The sequence below is a fragment of the Microcebus murinus genome, chromosome 2 (genome assembly GCF_040939455.1).
Source record: "Microcebus murinus isolate Inina chromosome 2, M.murinus_Inina_mat1.0, whole genome shotgun sequence".
In the NCBI taxonomy this organism is placed as follows: domain Eukaryota; kingdom Metazoa; phylum Chordata; class Mammalia; order Primates; family Cheirogaleidae; genus Microcebus; species Microcebus murinus.
In genome coordinates this window covers 124,701,486-124,709,839 of record NC_134105.1, presented here as the reverse complement: position 1 = coordinate 124,709,839, position 8,354 = coordinate 124,701,486, and positions in this window count along the sequence as shown.

The following is an 8,354-nucleotide window of genomic DNA, read 5'->3' as shown; positions in this document are numbered from 1 at the left end:
CGGCTGGGGACGGGCACCTCCCTCCCGCGGGCCCGTTCAGCGCCCGGGCCTCCAGCGGGCTGCGAGGGACAGCCGCTCGCCCCTATCACCCGGGTGACGTGGGACCGAAAGTCCTCCGAGTCGAGCGGTGTCAGGAGCCCGGGGAGCCCGGGCGGGAAGCCCGACCGGAGGCACGCCGCCCGGGACCGCGGGAGGCGCCCAGCCCGGCGCCCGGCAGACGCTGAGGCCTGTCGGGCTGGAAAAGTCGCCGCGGTCTGCGCGGAGAGCGCGCTTCCTCTGCGCGGCCCCGAGCGCTCACCGGACGACCGCAGCGCCTCCTGGCCCTTCTCCGGCGCCCGCGCGGCCCCGCCGCCCCGCGCGCCTTCCCGCCGCCGCGCCCCGGGCCTGCGGCGCGTCCTCCCGCCGCTCGGTGCCGCCGCGGGCGGGCTGCGGCTGGGCGCGCGGGGCGGGGCGGCCGGATCCCAGGTCTCGCCCCCGTGGCCCGCGGAGCAGCAGTGCGCGGCGACCCCGGACGCAGCTCCTTGTCCCCGCGCACCTTTTCTTGTGCCATTTCCATCGCCCACAAATGAGGACGTCGGTCAGAAAGCACCGAGGCCGTGCGCTGCCGCGGGCGCCGGCGGAGCGTCTGCCTGCCCGGGAGCAAGAATTTTCATCTGCTGCTGTTCCTGTAATTTGAGGCATCCCTTGATATACTGTAGAAAGCATGATTGTTGGTAGTGCCTGTCAGAATCAGCTCTCCATGGTAAAGGGGCCAACCCATTTGTCATCAACCTTTTGTTTGCCAACAAGGTATTTTAGTTGCAACGTCTGAATCAGGAAATATAACTTTACTCAGTTTTATAGAACAATCAAGGAATAGATACAGTAATGCATGTTAATCCACGTTTGTTTCTATGGTGCACCCAAACTCTTTATTCAGCAGCAATTATTTTATTTATTTATTTATTTTATTTTTTTGAGACAGAGTCTCACTTTGTTGCCCAGGCTAGAGTGAGTGCCGGGGTGTCAGCCTAGCTCACAGCAACCTCAAACTCCTGGGCTCAAGCGATCCTCCTGCCTCAGCCTCCCGAGTAGCTGGGACTACAGGCATGTGCCACCATGCCCAGCTAATTTTTTCTATATATATTTTTAGTTGTCCAGATAATTTCTATTTTTAGTAGAGACGGGGTCTCGCTCTTGCTCAGGCTGGTCTTGAACTCCTGACCTCGAGCAATCCTCCCAACTCGGCCTCCCAGAGTGCTAAGATTACAGGAGTGAGCCACCTCACCTGGCCAAGAAGTGTCATTCTTTAATTGTGAATATAAGAGCCTTCCTTTAGTGAATAAGTAGTTTAGTAGCTTCAGGAAACACCACACTTTCCATCGAGCTATCTAGAAAGCTGCCAGGTGCAGATGAAGAAGGTGCAAAGACACATTTTTTTTTTTTTTTTCTGCCCTCTCAAACCAGCTTTTCCCGATGACTGGGGGAAGAACTGGGAAGAGAAGAGCGAGACAAGTTTTCCTTTAAAATGGCTTTACAGATCTTCCTCAGCATTCTTGTTTCCTCTCCAGCTTCATAACTGTATATCTTATGACTCTTATCTGCAAAAAGGCAAGCTCAATTTATTTCTCAATGTTCCCTAAAATGCAATTCTCTTCCCATTTTGCCTAGCTAACTCTTACATATCTCTTACCTCTTAGCCTAAGCCTTGCCCTGGGAGAAGTTTCCCACCTCAGTTATCTCACCTTCACATGGCTTTGTCTTTCCATAGCAACTGTTGTCACCTAGCAACACTCATTAACGTGTTATTGTGATTACTTGTTCCATGCTTGTCTTCCTGGCTAGATTCTCAGAGAGTTGGTCTTAACTACCAGGGCGTCCTCAGCGGCTAGTGCAGTGCCTGGTATATGCAACGTGCTCATTGAATATTTATTAAATAAAATAGAACATTATAAATCACTGTTTTCTATCTTTTCTTTAAATAATTTTGTCACATTACTTGTCATTTACTAGGGCTGCTGTAACAAAGTACCACAGACTGGGTGGCTTAAATAACAAACTTATTTTCTCACAGTTCTGGAGGCTAGAAGTCTGAGATGACTTCTAGCCTCATCTAGAAGGCTCGTTTCTTCCGAGGCCTCTCATGGGTCTGTGGATGGTTATCCTCTCCCTGTGTCTCCTTCCTGTGTGTTCAGAGCCTGCAAAGAGTGATTGCCATCTGTGGCTGCTTTAGCTGTGTACTGTGTTTGTGTCCAAGTTTCCTCTTCTTATAAGGACACCCAGTCATATTGCATTAGGGACCACCCTGATGGCCTCACTTTAACTTGATAACCTCATTAAAGACTTTGTTCCAAAACAGTCACATTCTGAGTGGACCTCAATATATGAATTTTGTGGTAGGGGGGCACAATTTGGAGCATAACAAGGGGCCTTGTGGAGGAGATCTGAGACACTCCAATTTCCAGCAGTGCCACCTGCCAGACATGTGGGTGAGGTTCTCAGAAACCTTCTCGGCCAGACAGCCCTAAACACTGTTTTCGGGGTCAGATCAGCAGAAGAACTGTTCAGCCAATCCATAGAATTGTAAGAAGTCACAAATCACTGCTGTTTTAAGACAGTGGGCTTTGAGGGATGGTTTATTATGCAGCAATAGATAACTGAAATGACCCCATTTCACACAAATTCTAAATCAGGTCCAGGTCCACCACACCACAGTTAGTCATAGGCTACGTGTTAAGTGGATTGTTTAGTCAGCTTTTCATTATACCATTGAAAGGGAAATGAGTACTAATTTATTAATTTTAACTGACTAGATATTGCTACTGATAATTAATTAATTGCTACTGATAATTTATATAGCACTTGGCCAATTGTTTGAAATAGTCTTTTAATAATTGATAAGGTTTTTTAATCAAAGAAATATCAAATCAAAGACTCTTGGGGCTAAAAGGACCAACAAGAAGTCATTTAATCCATCTCCCTACCTTCAAAGAAAATGACTTATTCAACCCAGCCATAAAAGAATCCTCCTCCTCTTCCTCATTATTGTCATCCAAGAAAACTTTTAAAGTGTCGATCTGTAGGTTGAACTGTATTTGGCACTCTATAGGCATTTAAAGATCTAATACAACAATGCAGAGACAAACGACACATAAATGAAATCCAAAGAAGTGCATACATAAGTAGCTTAAGATAAATGCTATACAAAAAATGACAACATCTTTTTTGGACAAAATATTTGGAAAAAAATAAGAAAGAAAAAAATTTAAAAAATGACAACACTTTTTTTCTTTCAGTTTATCTACATAAACATTTTCAGCCCATGTAGATGTATAGGCAGATAAATATAACTACACAACCATACGCATGTATGCAGTAAAAGATTTGGGGAAACATGACAGCTTTCAAATATTTGAAGGACTTTGTGTAGAATAAAGATTAGATTTGTTCTGTGTAACTGCTGGGTAGAACTAGAACCAGGGCAAAACAGGTGGAAGTTTCAAGGGGTGTGTTTCAATTTATCTTCAGGAAGTATTTTTTAATAACTAGAATCCTTCAGGCGCGGTGGCTCACGCCTGTAATCCTAGCACTCTGGGAGGCCGAGAAGGGCGGATTGCTCGAGGTCAGGAGTTCGAAACCAGCCTGAGCAAGAGCAAGACCTCGTCTCTACTATAAATAGAAAGAAATTAATTGGCCAACTGATATATATATATATATATATATATATATAATTAGCTGGGCATGGTGGCGCATGCCTGTGGTCCCAGCTACTCGGGAGGCTGAGGCAGAAAGATCGCTTGAGCCCAGGAGTTTGAGGTTACTGTGACCTAGGCTGACATCACGGCACTCTAGCCCAGGCAACAGAGTGAGACTGTCTCAACAAAAAGAAAAAAGAAAGAAAAGAAAGCAACGAGAGAAAGAAATAGTTTCCATTTAATGAGTTGCTAGGTGCTAAAGGTGAGGAATCTAGGAAGAAAAGGCTGATAGCATGAGAATCCAGCAGAGACATGACCTAAGTCTAAACTAACTTGTGTCCTATATCACATTGTTCTTACAGATGTAGAGAAGAGATAGATATGGGAGAAACTATAAAAACTGTTGAAAATATGACAATAATCCAGAAATGCAGACTGGTAAAGGAAGAGATTAGTGAGGCATTGCTCCCAAACTTCTTGCTTCTGGAAAGAGTGGTGTTGCTCCTTTCATAGGGATGATGAGGATGATGAGTATCTATGTCTTGTCTTTACATGCCTTGTTGGTATTTGTGCTGTGTCTGATCTTTTATGCCAGCCCCTTGCCATTACTCAGGTAAGGCTGACCCTGTGCCGCATGCACTATCCCTGCTCCTTTCTTTGCCTGATTTCTGCCCCTGCCTAGAGCTCCCAGCTGCTCTCAATTTGGTTTCACATGGTACTACTTGGCATTGCTTTAAACGTTGAGCTGTGGCAGTAACTACTGCTTATGAGAATGAACCTTAAGTAATTTTCAAACAAGTCACTTTGGCTTGGTTATATTGAGGTGAAATGGTTTTCCAAACCTAATTAACTAGGTCTCTCTCTAGTCTGTTTCCCCACCTCCATTTTGAAATTTCCCATTTCACTTTGAAAATGAAAGAGTGGAAACTATTTGTGCGATGTCATGCATGTGCCTTAAGTTTCCACTTACAGAGTAATTGCTTTAGTCTATAGGCTCTTAAGAATCAATGGTAGGGGAATCTTGATATGTAAAACAAAGGTATTATGTAATAGTTCACATGCAGGTAGCTGGTGGATGACCACATAGGAATGACTAATAAAGTGATATATGATTCTATGTATATTTTTTGGTTGGTTGATGTTTTTGGTTTTGGTTATATGCAGGGTGGTAGTAGAGTGGGCTCACCTGAATAAATACTGTAGAATTTGCCCTATGATCTAAGTATATACTATTTGAAGAAGTTAGGCTTGTAAAGGTTGGACTCTGAAAACATTATATATATATATATATATATATATTTTTGAAACAGAGTCTCACTGTGTTGCCTAGGCTAGAGTGAGTGCCATGGCGTCAGCCTAGCTCACAGCAATCTTAAACTCCTGGTCTCAAGCAATCCTGCTGCCTCAGCCTCCCGAGTAGCTGGGACTACAGGCATGCGCCACCATGCCCGGGTAATTTTTTCTATATATATTAGTTGTCCAATTAATTTCTTTCTATTTATAGTAGAGACGGGGTCTCGCTCTTGCTCAGGCTGGTTTTGAATTCCTGACCTTGAGCAATCTGCCCACCTCGGCCTCCCAGAGTGCTAGGATTACAGGTGTGAGCCACCACGCCTGGCCAAAACATTATATTTTTAATACTAATAACATATGCTTATATGACACTTATTTATTTATTTTGGAGACAGAGTCTCGCTTTGTTGCCCAGGCTAGAGTGAGTGCCGTGGCGTCAGCCTAGCTCACAGCAACCTCAAACTCCTGGGCTTAAGCAATCCTGCTGCCTCAGGCTTCCGAGTAGCTGGGACTACAGGCATGTGCCAGCATGCCCGGCTAATTTTTTTCTATATATATTAGTTGTCCAATTAATTTCTTTCTATTTATAGTAGAGACGGGGGTCTCGCCCTTGCTCAGGCTGGTTTTGAACTCCTGACCTCGAGCAATCCACCCTTCTTAGCCTCCCTGAGTGCTAGGATTACAGGCGTGAGCCACCGCGCCTGGCCTATGACACTTATTAAATGCCAAATGCTGTTTTAAGTACTTTATACATACTAATTAATTTTATTCTCACAATAGTCCTATACCACAGGTATAATACTATATGTTATCATCATCACTTTACAGATGATGAACTGAGACACAAAAAGTTTAAGTACTTCGCCCAAGAACAAATAGCTAATAAGTATCAGAGACAAATTATGAACCTAAACAGTCTGCTTCAGAGTCCCTGCTCTTAGTCATTGTACTATACTACAGGCTGAGCATCCGTTACCTTGGGACCAGAAGTATTTCCCATTTGGGGATGTTTGGATGCACATAATGAGATATCCTTTAGAGATGGGACCCAAGTCTAAACCCAAAATTTATTTGTTTCATATACACTTTATATATATAGCCTGAATGTACTGTTGCACAGTATTTTTTAAATCTTTTGCATAAAGCAAAGTTTATGTTAAGTACTTATGTGTGGGCTGGGCAAGGTGGCTCATGCCTGTAATCCTAGCACTCTGGGAGGCTGAGGTGGGATGATTGCTCAAGGTCAGGAGTTCAAGACCAGCCTGAGCAAGAGCGAGACCCCTGTCTCTACTAAAAATAAAAAGAAATTAGCTGGACAACTAAAAATATATAGAAAAAATTAGCTGGGCATGGTGGTGCATGCCTGTAGGCCCAGCTACTTGGGAGGCTGAGGCAGGAGGATCGCTTGAGCCCAGGAGTTTGAGGTTGCTGTGAACTAGGCTGACGCCATGGCACTCTAGCCTGGGCAACAGAAATGAGACTCTGTCTGAAAAAAAAAAAAAACCCAAAAAAGAACAAACAAAACAAAACAAACAAACAAACAAACAAATACACAAAAAACCAGGAAGACTTTAATCCAAATGGAAAATTCATATTCTATCCAATGTTATAGTGTTTCTGTTCCTATGGGGGGAGGTAATTTCAGTTGTTTCTGGCCAAACCCTGGGTGGCAATGGAATAATTTCATAATGCTGCTGTAATAGTCAACATCTATGTCAGTGGATGGTCCATCTAAGGCCAGCGTGGCTCATGAGAGACATGTAATGGAGAGCTACATCCACCTTTTCCTCCAACCATGTATTTCCAGTAGTTGTTTTGTTTCTTCTTTGCAATGACTCCCATTCTGTCTAATATTAAGCAAAATTTCAGTGTGGTACCTCCAATAACTGATACTTTTTATAAAGCAAATAGGGAATCCAAAGGAATAGCAGGAGAATAATCAAGTTTTTTGAGAATTTAAAAAACTGGGCCGGGCGCGGTGGCTCACGCCTGTAATCCTAGCTCTCTGGGAGGCCGAGGCGGGCGGATTGCTCAAGGTCAGGAGTTCAAAACCAGCCTGAGCAACAGTGAGACCCCGTCTCTACTATAAATAGAAAGAAACTAATTGGCCAACTGATATATATATAAAAAATTAGCCAGGCATGGTGGTGCATGCCTGTAGTCCCAGCTACTCGGGAGGCTGAGACAGAAGGATCGCTCGAGCCCAGGAGTTTGAGGTTGCTGTGAGCTAGGCTGACGCCATGGCACTCACACTAGCCTGGGCAACAAAGCGAGACTCTGTCTCAAAAAAAAAAAAAAAAAAAAAAAAAACTGGATCAATATTAAGATGCAAGAATGCACCATGAGGGGAATGGTGAGTGAATTGTATATAGTATGGGTGTGTGTGTATATGTATACAATGCTTCTCTTCTGCTTAATTCACCTTCTTTAGACAACATAAGCTAAAGATGAGTAAATTCTGATTCAGAAACAGGGTCCAAGGTATGTATTTTTTCTTCTTTGTCATTAAAAGAAGATTTGGCCACGTGGACAGTATATAAAGCACATCAGTGGGAAGAATAACTTTACTGTCAGGCATTGTAAAGGAAACAAAAACACAGGTAGTTAGATCGTAAAGGAGTTCAAGAGGAATTCATGGTAATATAATATTTGGAATGGGGCTACAGTTCTTCGCCAATGAAATTATAGAAGGCACACTACCCAGGTGAGTGTAATTTCTTAATTCTTTTCAATTAATGTAATTTTTTTTTTTTTTTGAGACAGAGTCTCACCATGTTGCCCGGGCTAGAGTGCTGTGGCATCAGCCTAGCTCACAGCAACCTCAGACTCCTGGGCTCAGGCGATCCTCCTGCTTCAGCCTCCGAGTAGCTGGGACTACAAGCATGTACCACCATGCCCGGCTAATTTTTTCTATATATATTAGTTGGCCAGCTAATTTTTTTTATTTTTAGTAGAGAGGGGGGTCTTGCTCTTGCTCAGGCTGGTCTTGAACTCCTGACTTTGAGCGATCCTCCCGCCTCGGCCTCCCAGAGTGCTAGGATCAGAGGTGTGAGCCACCACGCCAGGCCCAGGTGAGCTCAATTTAACATCATGAAATGATTTCGAAAAATTAAAAGGAAATAATAATGTAATATTTTACTATCTTCATGTGAATTTTACAGAGTTTTAACTCTAGGTCTGCCGCTGACAAAGGGATTGTAGGGATCCTCCACCGGATGACAAGGACCAAATGCTTTCTGCTTCTCTGCCCCAACTGTGCCTGCAACTGAGCTGCACACGTGGTGGCACTCAGCCCTCGGGTGACTGATTTGACAGGTGGAGGTGGAACAGGGAAGGCCGGAGACCGACCAACCCCAAAGGCGGTAGCCTGTGGAGCGGAACACGGGA